This window comes from Staurois parvus, unplaced genomic scaffold (genome assembly GCF_062004578.1).
Source record: "Staurois parvus isolate SC_StPar_1 unplaced genomic scaffold, SC_StPar_1.0 ptg000017l, whole genome shotgun sequence".
NCBI lineage: Eukaryota > Metazoa > Chordata > Amphibia > Anura > Ranidae > Staurois > Staurois parvus.
Genome location: NW_028317813.1, coordinates 20614808 through 20635084, shown reverse-complemented (window position 1 = coordinate 20635084; position 20277 = coordinate 20614808).

Genomic DNA, 20277 nt, shown 5'->3' with positions numbered 1-20277 from the left:
TCTTCTTCTTCTTTTCATTCTTCTTTTCATTCTTCTTCTTCTTCTTCTTTTCATTCTTCTTCTTCTTCTTTTCATTCTTCTTTTCATTCTTCTTCTTCTTCTTTTCATTCTTCTTCTTCTTCTTTTCATTCTTCTTCTTCTTCTTCTTCGTCGTGCCCCGTGACTGCCCAAATGAGTGAAGTGTGCGGTGATTCTAAGATCGACGGCACTCATCTGCATGTCATACTGACTGACAGTATTATTTCTCTTCCCCAGCAGACTCCAAGGGCATTTAAATTAAAGGTACAGTGTTCTGCACTAATATAAAGGCTCTCTGAAGCCTAGAAACCCTTTTAATAAGTTAAATTCGCAGCAAATAAATTCGCATCGAATCGAATTTCTCCCGCAAATTCGGCGAATCAGCCGAATCGAATTTTTGAATAATTCGCTCATCTCTACTTACAATCTAAGAGTACACATTGCTTTCAATTTCAATACTTGCAGGGGAGATCAGGGTTCTCTGGTAACTTAAAACTCTGCTTTCCTCTGTAAATGTCAGTGTTTTTGAAAAACAATTCACTCCTCACGGCCGAATTAAATTTTCTAAAGCATTTTTTGCATTAGTACATGTGTCCCAATGGCAGTGCTCACCCCCATGCTATGCTTTTTTTTTTACAACCCTTTGTCCATGTTTTGATTTGACAGGTTTGGCTTCAATTGATTTCAGTGCAGTTCGGGTTCTGCACCCAAACTTTGAAGCTCACTGAACCCTGCTCAAACTGAAATGAAACTGAGTTTGGCTCACCCTTAGTTAGAATCAGGTGTGTATTTTTTAAATGAAAATCTTCCTAAGTACTTGAATGTGCTAATTTTTCAATTAGTTGAGTTTTTAATAATATCATTACAGCAGCATCAACAGATAAGGTGCAGTAGTATATCTGAACTCAAATAATTGCACTGCTTGCCAATTTGTTTATATTTGACTTGATAGAAAGCTTTGAGCATCATCAGAACATAAAATCAGTACAATGCACATTGTAACTAAACGAAGAATGTTTTCGACATTTTACCAGTAACAGCATTCATTTGCACATAGAAAAACACACGGTAGAGCCAAGTGTCACTGAGTTTGCATTTTTTTTTCTCAACACGCTATGCTTGTGTACATAAAGAAGTCTGAATTTCCAATTGCTTCTCATTGTGTTCCAGTTTCCAGCTTTACATTACAGAAAAAAAAAAATTGCTATTGGTTGCAATTATACAGGGAGACAGGGAAAGGAGATTGTTGTCTCCATCAAAAATAGGACTCCCGGGAGAGACGATACATACTTGTGTCAGTTCTGTTTGCTGACAGCAGATCAGAGGCAAGGGGGGGCAGATCTATATCTGCTATCTATGGCTGCCTTATGCTACCCTCCCTGGGGTACTTGTTTCTCATTACACCTCAATCAGCTCTGCATGTCATGGACACTTGCCTCCTGCCCTCATGGTTGTCTGATCGCTGCTATGTTAAGTGTCCCTTATCTCCCCAGTGTGCCCGCTTGCTGTCTATTACCCACACATCTCACAGTAGTCTGAGAGTCTCTTGGCTTCCTTGCTTTCATTACAATCCTCACTGTTGCTTCTCTTCCATGCTGTGTTTCTCCACTTCCCTTTCTCTCTGTAGTGTCTGTAGCTTCCATCTCTCCAGTTCTACTGTCATTTTTTTTATTTTCAGGTACAGATAATTTTTATGACATCTAGATGAGCTAAGAAAACAGGGAATCTAAAACAGAAAGCTGGGTCAACTGCTACTAACATGATGGGCATCATGTGTGAAATGTCTGAAAGTAGAACTGTGATTACCCCTGGCAACCAATCACTTCAATCTTTCATTTTTTACCTGCAACAGGAGCATACAAATCTAATTAGAAAGCACACAAAGACAATTCTGCTTTCGGAATATTTATGAATTAGACCAGGGGCGGACTGACCATTTGGAAACTTGGGCACTGCCCGAGGGCCCGGGGTCAGTAGGGGGCCCCATGAGATGCCCCTGGTACCTTTTTCATAGGCTTTTTTGAGTTGTCAGGACACAGGGACCCCATGAGTTGTCAGTCCGCCCCTGAATTAGACCCATTACTTCTAATATGACCAGTTATTACCAGAAAAATAAAAACTTGTACAAAAGAAAATGCATGTACAGCTTATACCAATCAGTCAGTTACTAAGGGCCCATTTTGTATTGTGCTATATCAAGACCACAAAATGAGTTCTCTACTCGTATTTACAATGGAATACTTTGCATTTAGGTGTGGTATGCTATTCGGAAATGTGTGGTGGTTCACCTGCAATGTTGCTAATGTACTGGTTCCAGTAAAGTAAGTATAAGTGTCTGAACACCATACCAGTTCAATTGTGTCCCATTCTAAAATATTTAATCACTCGACAACCAGGCTATAGCCGAATGATGGACACAGCTGATCATGTTATGTGGTAAAAGGCAAATCACAGCAGCCTTTTACCACATGATCAGCTGTGTCCAATGACACAGCAGATCACCGGGTAAATGCAGTTGTCAGCTGCACTTTCCTCACGCTGTCACAGCGTGAGGAAAGTACTGCCGATAACCGGCAATTGTCAGAAAACAGATCGGCACTGATCATCAGAGCACTGATGATCAGTGCCCTGATGATCAGTGCCAGCAGTGCCACCCACAAGTGCCAAGCAGTGCCACCCGCCTGTGCACCTGTGCCCAGCAGTACCATCCATCGGTGCCCAGCAGTGCCACCCACCTATGCCCAGCAGTGCCAACCGGCAGTGCCCCCCATTAGTGCTGCCCCTCAGTGCCACCCATCAGTGCCACCAGTCAGTGCCCATCAGTGCCACCAGTCAGTGCTGTCCAGGGGCAGACTGACCATTTGGAAACTCGGGCACTGCCCGAGGGCCCCAGGTCAGTGGGGGGCCCCATGAGATGCCCCTGGTACCTTTTTAAAAGGCTTTTTTGAGTTTGGGCAAGGGCACAGGGGCCCCATGAGTTGTCCCCTGTTGCCCGGGGGCCCCATGAGTTGTCAGTCCACCCCTGGTGCTGTCAGTCAGTGCCACCCATCAGTGCTGCCCATCAGTGCCACCTATCAGTGCCCATAATTGCTGCATATCAGTGCCAACTCATCAGTGCCACTTTTCAGTGTTGCCTCTCCGTGCCACCTATCAGTGCTCATCAGTGCTGCCTATCAGTGTCCATCAGTGCTGTCTATCAGTGCAGCCTCATCAATGCACATCAGTGAAGGAGAAAAATTACCTGTTTGCAAAATGTTATAATAGAAACAAAGAAAAACTGTTTTTAAAACTTTTTGCAATTTTTTTGTTTATAGCGCATAAAAATAAAACACCCAGCAGCGAGTAAATACCACCAAAAGAAAGCTCTATTTGTGTGAAAAAAAAATGATAAATATTTCATATGGGTATAGTGTTGCACGACCGCGCAATTGTCATTCAAAGTGCGACATCGCTGAAAGCTGAAAACTGGCATTGGCAGGAAGGGGGTATAAGTGCCCAGTAGGCAAGTGGTTAAAGTAATGTTTTAGAAAGAAATGGGTATAACCCCTGTCAGTTTTTTCCCTCTGTGTCCCATTAAGGAGACCTCTCATTCCTATCATTTCAACACAAGAGACAATAACCTAGTGGTCACTCCTCATTTATGAATTCCAACATCCCTGAATCTTTAAATATACCTTACTATGTTTAGTAAGGTATTTCAGGCATTCTGCTTATATACACACACAAGTGAATATATAAATTGTCATTTATTAGAAGCATGATAAAATAACATAGATAAAAATAAAAACAATATATCAGGCCACGATAATGATCCGAGCATGTTGAGTACAATTCTCTTCACTCCCAATACATTTCAAATGGGCTGTGTTTCTTCCTCAGGGGAACAAGTATATGTAGGGGACCTAAGTAACTGTGGCAAACATATGGCCAATATCATTGCCGTGTGGAAAAGCCCCCTGGCAAAACCCCCAGGTAAACTTCAAGGAGTGCCTCCCTCAAGAGGACCCAAGGGGTCACTTCTTCTATATGAATAATACTTGGCACAGTACAAGATTTCCCTGAAATAATGACCAACCCACACTTCAAATACTGTCCCGATCCCAAAGAGCCTGGTGAGTGGTTGGGACAATCAGCAGGAAAGAAATTACTCAGAACACCATCCAATCACATGTCCAAAATGAACAGGTGTTCTTTTAAACATAAAAGAAAGTGAAATATTCTCTTAGACAGTTGTCACCACAACAACTATAGCTATTAAATGATTTTCCCTCTATTCCTCTTTGGAGGATGACTTAGAATGTGGGGTTTTCCCTCATTTTTAGTTCCAGAGGTTCCATGGTCACCAGATAAAATAGAGAGAGTGAATCTCTCTAATAAGTACACAGACAGCAAAAAAAATCTTACTACTTCATCCAAAATTAAAAAAAAATGTTGACAATAGATAAACTTTAACCACCTGAAGTCTTACAGAGTCTTTTTACCTTCTATAGAACTTACAGTTCACCTATAGGCCAAGTAATATAGTAGTGTCAAGATGTATGATACTAAAGAGATCAATTTATTATACCAAATAAGACTTCTTGATAATAATGTTGTTTTATCACAATCACGTGATAGTTTATGCTTTTTGGGGTTGTATTCGAGAGATTACACAAACACTTACACAAACACTTGTAGGTATAACATTTAATTAAGTAGTGACAGATCCATATATATAATATTAGAAAATATAAAAAGAATACTTAACTAAAAATGCTGTTTCCATCATGGGTCCCTACATTATATGGCATGGCACAGATGACCAGAATCAGATGCATGCAGGATGATAGCTCTGATACGAGACAATTATTATAAGTTTTAGCTGTGTTATACGGGACTTGTTTGTAAGGAATAGTCCAAACCCATTGTAAACCACATGATGACCTTCTAAGGAAGATAGTACATTCTTGAAAGGAAATTAGTGGTCTGGCTTGGCTTGCCCATATAGTCAGTTTACAATGACATTCCTGTAGCATGTAGACATCTAAGGTAACTAGACTTTGGAGGCTTCCTTTCTTAGATATCATGAGACAACTTTAAGGAAATATGAAATATACAATTTCCCAATCAATTGTCTTCCAAAAATTTTTTTTTTTACTATATATTTGAAATGCAAAAGAAATACACGTTTTTCCATTTTGATATGGAAGTGATAGTGATAGTTTCTCTTCTCTGCAAGCACAAAAAAATACTGTTGAAATATATAGTGTGCTCCCACCTTCCTGTGTGAGATGTCAACACTGTGTATTTGTTTTTGTCAGACCTACTGTAACTACCTTATTTCTGGTGCATTACAAAGAACACAAACCTCTTCTCCTCATCTCCTCCTCATTTATATAATCCCTCCTTGTGTACAGGATGTTATCATCACACAAGATTTATGAGAACATTAAGAGGTATTCCTTACAGTTATCAAATAAAAAACATTCAATGGTATTTTTAGTTGACCAAGGCCGAGCAAACAAGAGAAGTTCATTGTCAGGGTTTATATACACTTCAAAATGTGGGGGAGATTTACTAAAACTAGTGCACATAAAATCTGGTGCAGCTGTGCATAACAACCAATCAGCTTCTACGTTTTATTGTCAAAACGTTATTGAACAAGCTGAAGTTAGAATCTGATTGGTTACTACGCACAGCTGACCAGATTCTGTGTGCACTAGTTTTAGTAACCCCCTCCCCCCGTTAGTGCTGCAGCAAGAGATAAAATACCCTTTTCTGCAGCAATCTGAAGGGGGTATGTTTGACTGTCATGTCAATGTCATGTTTTTTTAAAGCTACATATAATTGATACAAATCAAAATTAAAGTGGCTCTAAAGGCTCAAGGTTTTGTACCTTCATTTATTCTATGCACGAAGGTAAAAAACCTTCTGTGTGCAGAACCCTGCCCCCCCCCCCCCCCCCATCACAATCCTTACCTGAGCCTCCTCCGATCCAGCGTCATTTTTGACTGCCTCTGCTGTCTGTGGACTCTTTCTCCTCAGTGTCTGAAACAGCAGCAGGAGCCCATTGGCTCCCGCTGCTGTCAATCACCACCAGTGAGCCAATGAGGAAAGAGGAGGGGCCGAGCCGCTGCACTCTGTGTGCTATGGACAGGGAGAGCTGTGGCTTGGGGATGAGCATGCAGCGGTGCCCCCAGGTTGAACATCTTTCCCTGGGGGCACTGCTCGAGGGGGAGGTCAGGGACCCAAAAAGAAGAGGATCTGAGTTGCTCTGCGCAAAACCACAGCACAGAGCAAAAAAAAGAAAACTTTAGTGTCACTAATTAGAAACTTTTTTTAAAATCTCTTTTATCCAGCAGAGAAAAAAAGATTTCACATTGTGTTTACAAAAGAAAACCCACAAAAAAAACATTAGCGCTACTTGCAAGTAGCAAAACTGAGAAACATTTTTCTTGAAAAGAAAGAAAATTTACTTAAGGCCTCTTGCACACTTCATCTTGGAAAGCTCAGTACAACTTTTTTTTTTACTGAGGTAAAATTTAGCCCATTATTTACAATGTGCCTTTGTACACAGACACATAAATAAGCACCACATATTCCACAAAAAAAAATATATAGGAAAATCTGCATTTTTGGTCAGTAATTCTTCTTCAGCTCAAATGAATGGCAAGAACATAACTTGCCATTTATACCCACATGGACTCCTCAGTCATCCTAATCCAATCACCAGGGTCTTATGTAATTTGTCAAGGCAGATGTTGATTGTCCATGAACAGAACAGGACAGGAGGTGTGAAAGGTTGAGAAACCATCCTGTTTTACTGCCATAATACAATCCACCATTGTTCCACAAGTGTTAATTGTACAAGTTACTTGGCTGAAGGTGGTAAATGTTGTCAAATCACCATTACATGTGAGTTACAGATAGTGTTAAAGACCCTCACCCTAGTTTAAAGTACAGGCGTACCTCGGTTTATGAATTTAATGCGTTCTCCGGGATGTTTCGTATTGCGAAAAATTCGTAAACTGAAACGCGGTTTCCCATAGGAATGCACTGAAAACCAATGAATCTGTTTGGGAGGTCAGAAAAGTAACAAAAAAAGTTTTCTATCTGTTAAAAACTCTTTATAGAGTGCACTTTAAAGGCATAAATACTGTACAGGGACATGATTTAAAAAAAACATAAATGCATTTAAAACCAATGAATCCGTTCCGGAGGTCAGAAAAATGTCAAAAAAGTCTTATCTGTTCAAAACTTTTTATAAAGTGAACTTTAAAGGCATAAATACTGTACAGGGACATGATTAAAAAAATTTGTAAATGCATTGAAAACCAATGTATTAATTCCGGGGGGTCAGAAAAAAGTAAAAAAAAGTCTTATCTGTTCAAAACTCTTTATAAAGTGCACTTTAAAGGCACAGGGCCGGTGCTATAAACCTCCCAGGTGCAATGTATCCTTGGTAAACTTACTTCGTATTGCAAAAAATTTTTTAAATGGAAGCATTATTTTCAATGGATTTTCATTTATAAACTGAAAATTATGTTAACCGAGGTGTTTGTAAACTGAGGTACGCCTGTAGTTTGTTCCAGTATGTCATATTTTAGATGGTCCCATAGCAATCCATTCCTTCTGTTGACCATAGGACCATTCATAAATGATGTCAGACAGCCCCTACTTATTTGACCACAGAATTCTGGCCACTGTTTCAAAACTTACACCAATTTTTACACCTCAACTTGCACTAAAACATAACATGTAAAATTCCTACATGATATGTCATATAACATTATATATATTAACAAAAATTACCTTTCCATCTGAATCTTGAGCTACTGTAAATCTCTACATTTGTGAAAAGAGTCAAGTGTTGTATAATGCCCATGAAAATATAATTTCCCTTCTTGTTTGATTGGTCACTGCTCTTCTCAGAAGTCTGCACTAAGATACAAGTTGAATTTAGCATCCCCTACAAAAGACATTGTGTTTTTGATGAGATGCTCTCTATAGCCTGCCTTCAGGAATGCTTCCACTGCAGTTTTTCTCCCTTACTCCCTTCTTACCATTTAGAAGTCAGTTTGAGAATGGAGACTGTGAACAGAGAAAGTTAAGAATTAAAAAAAAACATCAGCTAACATCCTTGTAATGTTTAGAGTCTAACGGAAGGATTTGGCAATTTCTTTTTCAATAATGCTGATGTTAAACTTTAGGTTAAAACAAGTGAAACTCCTTAAGAAAAAAGCTTTTACAGCCACAAGTTTGTTTATGTCCCATTACTGCCACACCATAATCCAGTGATAGTAGAAGTGTTTACGTGGATCTTGCAGTCCACAAGAACTAAGACCTCCACCCTTGCCCTAAATCACAAAGCCTAAAAAATTATATTTTTTGGTAAATTCTAGCAATTTAGAATGGGGGCCTACTGTGTAGAGCTTAGTGGACTACAAGGCTAATTTTAACACATATCCCTTTTAACCCAAAAGTGTGTCCTTAGTATTTGACTTTAAATGTTGATGATCATCAGTAACCAGTTGAAGAAAACTAATGCTATCATAAGTTAAAGTTTTTCCCATCTTTGATAAAAACTAAGTACATCGTATTGGTCAAACTGAACATTTGAGTATATCTGAAGAATTGACAGTAAATATAATTGTTCACTTTGCTCATATTGAGAAAAAAGTACTTTTCCATGTATCGTAGTTTTCCTTACTACAGCCTGCACTAGATGATGTTACTTTGTAATCAGTTCAGAGTAAAGTTCAACATTTATTCACTCATCGATCCTGCCACAGTGACAAAAAATCATTTGTCATTGTGCAAACAGGAAGACTGGTGACATGAACTTTATTTTCTTGTAAGGTAGTCCAATTGAATTGAGATTGTGTTCATCATAAAGCTCCATATTCTTTCCCTTCCCAGAATTCTCTGTTATTACCATCATTTCATGTTGCCAACAGGCAGTCACTCTCAATGGTCTGATTAATTTAGCTGGAACAGACTGAAAACTGTATTGCTTTGTTATTTTACAGCCTGGCCAAGTGTAAAATAGTGATAGCATATCTTATCAATCAATACACATTGCATTGATGGACAGGATAAGCCATAGTGAATACTGTAAAACATCGGAGTTGAATGATGAAGGGATTTGATCACATTCGAAATCAAAGCTGCAACTGGGGATTGAAAGTCCAGAACTAGTATGATCAATGAATATGAGAAGTGGAGTAAGTCTGTTAGCAGGGCTTCTGTTAGAAACCATGGGGCCCCATACAGCCAATCTGGCAGTGCCCCCCAAACAGACACAATTTACTATGCTTCAGTTATGAATGAACATAATGAATACTGATCACTCATTGTGCTCATTCAGGAAAGGAAAGGGCTGGTAAATGTGACTTATTTACCGGACCATTCCTCCACTTTTTATCCTGAAAGATCCTATTGTGTGCTTGCAGCTGCCAGTGAGAATATTTCCCTGATGTGACTGTGATGTACTTTGGATTAGCCAACCACAATAGCCAACAATTCTGTCATTCTTAAGACTGACAGGCATAATGCTAACTTCCTGCATACACTGATTTTGTAAGTTTTGCCTGCCAGCCACCGCCCAGACATGGGTCATCATGGTAGGAAAACATGACTTGGTATTCTGCTGTGGACTATTTTTTGTTTGAAGTTGTCAAGCCAGTTGAAATGTCTTTTCTTTGCCCTCTTTTGGTCTTAACAAGCAGGACAAGCCTTCCAAATTGTGGTTGTGCAAAACCCTTTATTTTCATGCATTGCATGTGTATGTTATATACTTTAATTCACTAAACTGGGACTGTTAAGCAGCCTATAGATGGCTCGATTGTCTTTCCTTCTGCCACAGGTGAAAATAAATAAATTTGCTTCCCCCTGTCATGTTTCACATGACTGTCATATGCCTTTAAGTGTTATTTGTATTTTGTCTCTGCTCCTTCCTTTCCTCTGGTTTAGTTCTTGCTATATAGATAGCCCACCCCTTTTCCCAGTAATGCATTTCAGCTTCTAGCCTCATGTCTTATGGAAGCAGATCACATTATGATCTTTTAACCTATCCGATGTTCATTGTTGTAAGATTCTCTGTTTATGGAATAAACTTCACAAGATCTACAAGGTGTCATCTGATCGAGTCACTGCCTGTGTTATGCAACTAAGATTGGAGTTATCGCTATCTCATCACAACTGTAAGTTACAGAGATCACACTTTCGCATTGATTAGATTGGAGAAGCAGAACACCCCCATCAATACAGTCAGTGTTGATGAGGTAATTTCTCCCACAGCACTGTTGTGATCTGCCGATGCAGGAGCATATGGAACCTTCTCAGCCATCAGAACACAATGATTATTGATAGTGGCTATAGTCCTCGACAGTAATCGAATGTAAAAATCCTGCAGGATGGTTGTGCGCAAATCGATCGATGGATCAACTTGGGTGCAGTCAGCTTGCCCATATATAGATTAAATCTTGCCCAGTTGTTGCTGAACCAGGCCAATTTCGATCCATGTATAGCCGTCTTTAACCATTATGTTTAACTTCTTAACATGACCTGTGCTTCAGTGGAAGATTTGAAGATTTGAGGTTTATCTGACAGGAACCTTTTAAGTAATCTGATCCAAAGTACCACCACGTCTGTAAACATTGTTGTGTCTGTTATCATGGTGGCTGAACCATGCAATGTTTTCAGCAGTAGATAATCCGCTTCAAGTCATGGTCTTCCAGAATAACCTCTGATGTTTAGTACTTTGTATAGTTCCAGGTTCTCTTCCTTTTTCACCTATTGTTCCTGGGGGAACCTGGGCCTGATCTGATTATCCTTCTGCTTCTTTAAAGCTGACCTCTGTAAATTAGACAAAATCTATCCTTGCAGTGGGCACACACTGCCAGGGTTAAATGTGCGCTTAGTCTACAAGTGCAGGGATAAGGTGTAATACTTTTACTATACTTCATCCTAGTGGGTTCCAGCACTGTTCTATTCTATCTGAAATTCCAGGCTGTGGGTGGCCCCTCAGCATTATCACAAACAGTGCAGGGATATTATCTCTGCATTGTACACAGAGGAAGTGAGCATGTAAGTGTGCATGAGAGTGTCTTAGAGAGGTGGTAGCAGTGGACTAGTCATATGGATGGGGAAATCCTGCCAGGGATAGGAATAAGGTAAGTATTACACCTTTTCCATGCACTTCTTGACTAAACAAGAATTTAATCTTTGCAGTGCAGAGGTTGTGGGTTGTGCTGGGGCACTGCAAGGGTATATTTTGTCAAATTCCCTGAGTTCAGCTTAAAGCTGCGCTCCAAGCAGATATAAATGATCCAAATGAATGCACCGCTGCATTCATTACCAGCTTCCCACCCAACCTATAATAATATGATGGCTGATCGGGGTGGATGTCATATGATGTCTTCCCAGGATCGAGCCATGCTGCGGCGTGATCTGTCACCTGCTGTGTCTGACACAGTGGATGACAGATTAGTGTACCATGTTACCATGGAACCATGTGATTGCTGTGATCAATCACAGCAGGCCACATGGCAATTGTACACAATGAATGACTTCCATTCATAACCATTCATTGTGTACTATTGTGTTGATCTCTGTGATTGCAAGGGAGAATGTCACCAGCACACCGAGGATCACCAATATGGGTCCAAAAGTTTTAATGAATGATCACAGAGTTACAGCAAGGCAACATTTCGGAGTCTCGCAGGACCCCTTCATCAGGCCGAAACGTTGCCTTGCTGTGACTATGTAATCGCTCATTAAAACTTTTGGAAACAAATTGGTGATCCTCGGTGTGCTGGTGACATTCTCCCTTGCTGATTCTGTTCGGTTCCAGCCGGCGGTTGCTGCAGTACCCACTTATACATACAGCCATTTTTAATGCAGGAACGTGTGTTGGGATTGTACACTTGATCTCTGTGATTGGTCACAGTAATCACATGGTACAGAAAGGGCCAATCACAGTGCATGTGTACCATGTAATAGCTGTGGTCAATCACAGCTTCATAATAGTACACACTGGATGAATGGATGTCATTCATAAAAAATGGTTGCTTATAACAGTTATTATCACTGTTATATGCAATCATAGTTTGTAAAAAAAAAAAACAAATCCTGATCATCTAAGAGTAGTACAGGTCACAATATGTTAAACAAATTCCTAAAAATATTGTAATAAAAAGAAAAGATGTTTAATAAAAATATTTTTAAAAGAATATATATTTTTTAGACTGTGATCACTTCCACACCAGTTAGATGATGACACTGTTCTGCAGTGGTGGCAGTATATAAAAACAAAATTGTGAAAATTTTTTTCTTAATTTTACAAAAGATTGTGACAAAAAATGACAGCTTCAAAAATGTACCATGCCTCTTACTAAATAACTTGGGCTGTCTAATTTAAAAAAAGGGTTAATTTAGGGGGTATTTCTATTATCCTGGCATTTTTGAACCTCAGGAAATAGGCTGTCAGTACACCAGGATTAATCAATTTCCAAATATACATACCATACTTTGTGGGCTCTTTTGAACTTTCACACAGGCTAAATAATATATACTGATTTGGGTTATTTTGACCAAAGACTTGTAGCTGTAAACATTTTAGCCTAAATTTATGAAGAAAAATTATTTCTTTGCAAAACTGTATAACAAAAAAAAAACATTTTATTTCGCTTTTATTTCAAAATGTTTGTGATTTTCCATTTATTTAACAAAAAATAAAAACCCAATGATGATCAAATATCACCAAAAAAAAGCTCTATTTGTGTGATAAAAATGATACAAATTTCATTTGGGTATAGTGTTTCATGACTGATAAAGTTTCATTGAAATTGTGACAGCTCTGAAAGCTGAAAATTGGCCGGGGCGGGAAGGGGGTAAAAATGCCTGGTATTGAAGTGGTTAATATGTCAATAAAATATATTTTTTTAATTCAAGCAGTGTTACCTGAATTTGTATTGATATCATGCCCTTGCAATTCCTGAATAATAGAGGTGAGAATGGGTTAGGGAGAAGTAGCACAAACAGCCAATTGCATGTGCTACGGTGAAGGAGGTGTTATGTATCTGTATCAGCCAAATGACAAGGCAAGCAGCTATGAGCAACTTGATATTTACTGAATGAATGTTTAGTAAGATGACAATATGGATAGAACCAGGGGTGGACTGACAACTCATGGGGCCCCCAGTCAATAGGGGATCATGGGGCCCCTGTTTCCTAGCCCACACCCAAAAAAGCCAATGAAAAAGCTAATGAAAGGTACCAGGGGCATCTCATGGGGCCCCCTACTAACCCCTGGCCCTTGGGCAGTGCCCAAGGGCTCAAATGGTCAGTCCGACCCTGGATAGAACAGTAGAAAAGTATGCAATAGTGCTGAGCAAAGAATACCAGTCAATTAAGCTATCTCAGTAACAGTGATAGTAAGGAATAATTTCCATACTTGACCACTAGTTGGCAGCACAATGCAGCATAACAGTGCATCAGGAACAAATAATATATATAGTTACTTGAGGTTCCCTGGAAATGGCAGTGTAACAGCTCTCTCACAAGGGGGCTGAGTGTATCTGTTAGCTGAGGTGGCTGGTCAAAGGGATCCCAGGCATGATCCACAAAGGTATGGGTGAAGGAGTCTTTGGTTCATGTGGCTGAAGGCAATGCCACTCCACTGGAAGGTCAGTTTTCTGGAGCCACTTGGCATACTGTCCTCCATTAATAGGAAGATGAGCTTATTAGTCTTCTGTTTCTCTTTCTCTGTCTAGTCAAAGGGCGAGGAACATGACCTGTAAGTGTTACTAAACCGCAACAGAGAAAAATCAGATCTCTTGCCCAGGTAGACAGGGTTGTGTAGCATGGAAGAGTTTTCAGAACTCTTTTGGCAGAAGCACACATCTTTTGGCTAGTATAAACACTTCATTTTACACTGCTCAAAAAAATTAAAGGAACACTTTTTAATCAGAGTATAGCATCAAGTCAATCAAACTCCTGAGATATTGATCTGGTCAGTTAAGTAGCAGACGGGGCTGTTAATCAGTTTCAGCTGCTTTGGTGTTAATGAAATTAACAACAGGTGCACTAGATGGGCAACAATGAGATGACTCCAAAACGGGAATGGATTTACAGGTGGAGGCCACTGACATTTTTTTCCCTACTCATCTTTTCTGTTTTTGTACTAGTTCTGCATTTGGCTAGGGTCAGTGTCACTACTGTTAGCATGAGGCGATACCTGGACCCTACAGAGGTTGCACAGGCAGTCCAACTGCTTCAGGATGGCACAACAGTACATACCATTGTCAGAAGGTTTTCTGTTTTTTACAGCACAGTCTCAAGAGCATGGAGGAGATTCCAGGAGAAAGGCAGTTACTCTAGGAGAGCTGGACAGGGCCGTAAAAGGTCCTTAACACATCAACAGGACTGGTATCTGCTTTGTGCAAGGAAGAACAGGATGAGCACTGTTAGAGCCCTACAAAATGACCTCCAGCAGGCCACTGGTGTGAATGTCTCTGACCAAACAATCAGCAACAGACTTCATGAGGTTGGCCTGAGGGCCCCACGTCCTCTATTGGGCCTGTGCTCAATTGGCATTTGCCATTGAACACCAGAATTGGCAGGTCAGCCACTGGCACACTGTGCTTTTCACAGATGAGAGCAGGTTCACCCTGAGCACATGTGACAGATGTGAAAGGGTCTAGAGAAGCTGTGGAGAACGTTATACTGCCTGTAAAATCGTTCAGCATGACCGTTTTGAGGGTGAGTCGGTTACGGTCAGTCTCGGAAGGCATATCCATGGAAGGACACACAGACCTCTACAGGATAGATAATGGCACCCTGACTGCCATTAGGTATCGGGATGAAATACTTGGACCCATTGTCAGACCCTACGCTGGTGCAGTGGGTCCTGAGTTCCTCCTGTTGCACGACAATGTCCGGCCTCATGTGGCAAGAGTATGCATTCAGTTCCTGAAGAATGAAGGAATTGATACCATTGAATGGCCCCCACGCTCACCTGACCTACAGTAAATCTAATAGAGCACCTCTGGGATATCATGTTTCGGTCCATCTGACGCCGCCAGGTTGCACCACTGACTGTCCAGGAGCTCAGTGATGCCCTGGTCCAGATCTGGGAGGAATTACCCCAGGACACCATCTGTTGTCTCAGGAGCATGCCCCGACATTGTCAGAAGGTTGTTATGTCGGTTCTTTATTATGCAACTCCTTCCCATCAGTCCATCAGTCACAGATCCATCCACATTTTCATAAGAGCATGGGCCATGGGGGGGAATGGAACATACAAGAGAGGTATAAATAGGCTGTGCGGAAGTTCACAGAGGTCTTGCTTTATTCTCTTCCACATGACACAATAATAAGGCATTTATATCGAGACATCCCATATTATTGATATACATCACAGTGGTTGCCCACTGTGGTTAGCCCTCTCGCTTCGCAGGCTGGACCAGATTACTAGACCTATTCAAATACACACCTCTTCTGACAACCTCACTAGTAATCCGGAACGCATCCTACGAACTTTCCATAAACATCTGTCACGGCTTTACTCTTCCGCCACACCCTTTGACCCCTCACAAGCTGATACTCTTTTAGCCTCCTTCTCCTTCCCGAAACTGTTGGAGCGCCAGTTAGCAATGTTAGAGCAACCCATCACCCCAACCAAAAGCTTAAACGCTATTAAATGTCTAAAACCTTGTAAGCGCCCAGGACCAGACGGTTTCTCAGCCACTTACTACAAAACATTTGCTCATATCCTTACACCCATCCTTACCAACACTTTTAACGCTTTACTATCTGGCCATACCTTCAACCATGAAACAGTACAAGTGAACATCTCAATGATCCCAAAACCAAACTCAGATGACAGGCAGTGGTTCAATTATAGACCAATCTCTCTCCTTAACATTGATATCAAACTGTTAGCAAAAATCCTTTCCTCACGCCTTAATTTGTGTATAGGTTCTCAGAAACAATTGAGTACTGTCCGTGATACTTTTTTTATTTGCACTAACATACAATTTTGAGGACAAGCTTTCGGGGTATGTCCCCTTCTTCAAGGTCTAAGCAGTACTATTAAAAATCACAAAGTTTAAGCAGAATGTTAGAATGGATTGAGAGAAAAAAAAAAAAAAAAAGGGCTACAGATAAGATACATCAAAAGTGAGGGGGGGAGGGGGGATACAACACTCACACAGAGGGGGTCAAGTTTTAGCTAATAGATAGTCATAAAGCTGTCGGATAGTGGTTGAGGAATCCCATGTCCAAATTAAGACCGTTATCTTTAGTGTCAAATAGAATTATCATTCTTAGTTCAAATGTTTTTCTTTCCTGGATGGATTTAAATTTTCCTTTCAGAACTAAAATATTGAGGTCTTCCATATTGTGGCCTGGTTGTGAGAAATGGTGTCCTACAGGTGTGCAGAGGTCATCTTCTTTATGTTCCTTGATGGTATGTCTGTGTAAATTCATCCGTGTTTGCAACCTCTGTCCTGTTTCACCAACATAAGATCCTTTGCTGCATTTTCTGCACTGGATAAGGTATACAACATTACTGGAGGTGCAGCTGTATGATCCGGAGATATTGAAGATCCCTTTTGAGTGTCTGACACTTTTTGATGGATTGATTTGGTTGCACAGCTTGCAGCGTTTCTTATTGCAGGGTTTGCTTCCATTACTTGTGGCATCATAATCAGAAGGAAGTTTCCTACTGATTAGTTTATTTCTGAGGTTGGGGGGTTGTCTGAAAGCCAGTATTGGGGGTTGCTGGAATATTTCTTTCAGAGTTCCATCCTCTGTTATGATGGGTTGTAAATCTTTGATTATTTTATTATTTGTATAGGTTCTCTAATTCATAACGACCAAGTGGGCTTTATTCCAACTCGACCAGCTGGAGATAACGTCAGACGTGCATCTCTCTTAGCAAATTTAGCCAAATCTAGCAACATTCCTGCCTGTTTCTTGTACTTGGACATTCGGAAAGTATTTGATACAGTCTCATGGCCATACCTTTACTACATTTTGCACCGCTGGGGTTTTGGTCCACACTTTTTAATCTGGATCTTCTCACTATATCGAGAGCCTTCGGCCAGAATTAGGTATCTAGGACACAGGTCAGCCCAGTTTCCAATCTCCCGAGGCACGAGACAGGGCTGTCCTCTTAAATGTTTGGAGTCCCTGGGTAGAGTGTTTCCTCCCACCTAACTTTGACGAATCACTTCTTGATTTGTATACAGTGCACCCTGGGCATTGTCTATAAACCACCTCATGCAGCGCATAGGTGTCGCCATACTCTTACTTACCATTCATGGAGTCATTGCTGTTGCTCTTCATTTCCTCCCCCCTTCCCCCTTACTACCCCCCTTTGATCCTCCTCTAAATTTCCTCAACCTTTTATAATGTTCCAGTGAGTCATTACCCCAACTGGTCAAATTTACAACTTCTCTCGCTAATAACTTCTATTCATTTGTTATCATCAGAAATATAGCACTGTCTTCGTGATCCTCTCTTTCCCCCTCATCATAAGGACATTGGCGCTGTGACTTTTATTCTCTATGTTTTGTTGTCAGTACAATGCCCAATGTATACTGGTAATGTCTCTCTGTCCCTGTTTCATTGCTTCATTGTTAATAAAATTTTGAACAAGAAACCAATCAGCTTTCAGGTTTTATTGCCAAAGATTAATTGAACAAGCTGAGAGCTGATTGGCTACCATGCACAGCTGCACCAGATGCAGAGTGCTCCAGTTTTAGTAAATCAACCCCAGTATTTACTGTATATTTACAAGGGACTAATGCAAATGTGTACATTCAAGTTTAGGCAATACTTTATATAGTTGTGTGTTCACTCCTTCCCACCCTTTCCCAACAGGGAAAGGCGTTTCTTTTTTCTCTCTGTCTCTTCCTGCATATCATTCTCCTTTACCACAATACACAATTCTCTTGTGTTAGCGAAGAAGGAGTTAAGATAGTATGTGTAACTTATTGAATGAAGTGCTCCCCTTCGGTAAGTGTCTGATGTTCTCATTCTTCTCATCTGCTGACCTCCATACCACCCTCTGAATCCTGCAATGAAGGTGCCTGCTTATGGCCCCACATATCACTGCAGCGAACACTAGAGCAATCAGAGTGGTTAAGTGAGTACCGACTCTCCGATGATGAACAAGAGAAAGCTACATCAGCTCTTACTATTTCTACAGTAATGTTTATCTTTTCCCTGCTCTTTGTTTTGCTCCATTCCCCCAGTCAGGATGATTGCTCTTTCTGTATTTTAACTCCACAGATGTAGGCGAAAGGACTTGAGTCTATAAAAGAAAAATGAACAGAAAAATAGGTTTAGTAAATTATTCATGTTATTAAAAAAAAAAAAAATAATAATTTTAAATATTCACATTATATGAACATTGTCTATAGCTTGCTGGATAGTAAAAATGTAAATAAAGAGAAAAATTCTATGGTAAACAAAAAATATTGGATAATAGTCCTCATGCTGTGCATACAAAGAACTATTGGAGTCATCCATTGATTTTTATGTATTTACATATTACAGTTGTTAGGGGAAAAAGCATATGTTCAACCCACTGCCACCACTTTGGAGACAGCAATACCAGCAATGCTGGCAAAGTGAGGATGGTCCACAATAGAAAGAGGTGTGTACCAGCATACTTGGGAATGCACATTGGACATATTATGTTTAGCAGTTGTCTTCTCAGTATGTACTTTTGAGTAAGCACATAATATATTCGTTGCAACCCATGCAGCATTTATGAAGCCTGTAAAGCAGAGAGGGGCAGGGGCACCTTAGGGTCTATAAAAGGTTTAAATAATTCTGTGCTTAAGGATGAGAAACTGTGCCCGAGTTCAGTTTGTAGAGAGCTTAGTCCTCATGCACAGTGGATGTTTTTACAGATTATGTTTTTGGCTTTTGGTGTTTTTTTTCTACAGGCACTAAACTCCCCAGCATGTTATCCTATGTGTTCATGCACACATGGCTTTAACCACTTTCCTGCCACCCTATAGAAGAAATAATGATACAGGGCGGCAGGGCAACGCAAAATACTGTATATGTGATTTCCAATTTTGGGTAGGGGGGGTGCGCACGCCCTAACTGCGCTGCCATTGGCAGCCTCAGCTGTCTATCACTGGGTCCCAGCCACTGATTCCCCACTGGCACCCAGCAATCCTGGAGTATCACTGACGGGAGAGATAAACAATACAGATCTCTCCCCTGTCAGCTGCAGCACGCTGCTTTGCATGTCTCTGCATAGGAGAGCCATACAAAGCAGTGTGCTTGCACAGTGAAACACACACACAGCAAACAGTTAACCTTTTGATTACTCCTCATGTGACCCCTTCCTGCCCAGTGTCATTAGTACAGTGTCAGTGTTTTTTATGAGTGTTTTTTGTGAGCACTGATCACTGTATTAGTTTCACTGGGGATGTCAGTGACAGTTAGTCAGTCCCCCCAGTGTCAGAATGCTTACACAGTCCCGCAGTCCCACTATAAGTAGCTGAACGGCGCCATTACTAGTATAAAGAAAATGTAAAAAACAATTCCAGTATATATACCGCGATTTGTAGATGCTATAACTTTCACCTAAACCAATTAATGTACACATATTGGGATTTTTGTTTAGCAAAGACATGTAACAGAATACATTTTGGCCTAAATTTATGATGAAATTTGATTTTTTAAATTTTTTTTACTGGACATGTTTAATAGCAAAAAGTAAAAAATATTGTTTTTTGGTCAAAATTGTTGGTCTTTTTTTGTTTATAGCGAAAAAAAATAAAAAATGCACAAATGATCAAATACCACCAAAAGAAAGCTCCATTTGTAGGAAAAAAAAGACATAAACTTCATTTGGGCACAGTATTGCACGACCACGCAATTTTCAGTTAAATTAATGCAGTGGCGTATCACAAAAAAATGGCCTGGTCAGGAGGGGGGGGGGGGGGGGATAAATGGGCAATCAGCGTTTTTTGGCTGGAAAAAAAAAACAGAACAAGTGAGTGTTTAGGGGAATTTTTTAGCTGTAAAACTGCTCTAACGCTGGTAAACAAGAAAGAACACAGTAAAATGCAGCACAATGAGGCAAACCAGGGTTCTTGGGCTTTTTTTGAGCAAAAATTTTATTTTTTATTTATTGTGTAAAAAATGCTAAAAAAATGGAAACACAGAAAAACGCGGCTAAATGCTAATGCAAAAAACGCTGAAAAAAAGTATTTTTAAAGCAACTTTACACAGCTAATGCGTTTATTA